The sequence below is a fragment of the Elephantulus edwardii genome, unplaced genomic scaffold (assembly GCF_000299155.1).
Source record: "Elephantulus edwardii isolate Elephantulus edwardi_28Jun2011 unplaced genomic scaffold, EleEdw1.0 scaffold00025, whole genome shotgun sequence".
Classification (NCBI taxonomy): domain Eukaryota; kingdom Metazoa; phylum Chordata; class Mammalia; order Macroscelidea; family Macroscelididae; genus Elephantulus; species Elephantulus edwardii.
In genome coordinates, this window is record NW_006399775.1 from 560,919 (window position 1) to 561,482 (window position 564).

Below are 564 nucleotides of genomic sequence, written 5' to 3' on the forward strand. Positions count from 1 at the left end.
AAATGCATATTACCTTTCCTTTTTGATATTCTACCTTATCAATGTATATGTATCTTGATGCAATCAATACTTGCTAAAGACACCATAACAAGATGAATATATGTATCTCAGCAACTACAATGAATTCTCCTTTAAAGAAAAAAAAATTTAAGTTTTCTTGTTTTTCTTTTTATTTCCAAATGGGTAGTTTAGAAATGGTACAAAATCCAAATCCAATAGCAACCCTAAAAAATAGTCAAAAACTATCTACCAGGTAGTCAAGGCTGTAGAAATTTCTAGAAGCAGACTGATACATATTTCTCCTGCAGAGTGGCTTATGAGTTTGACCTGCCAATATTTTGTTTAGAAATTTGCCACTTTAACCATGGTGCTAACAGGGTTTTCTAGCATATAATAGGTACTCATAAGTCCTTATAATATTCTCTATTTTACTTCTGTTTTTAACTCAAAGCTGTCATAATTTTTATGTGTGATACATATTTTATTATTGTTTTTGTTTTCTACTGATTTATTAACAAAATTTGAATAGATTGTTTTTATAATGTGAAAAACAATGAAAAGTCT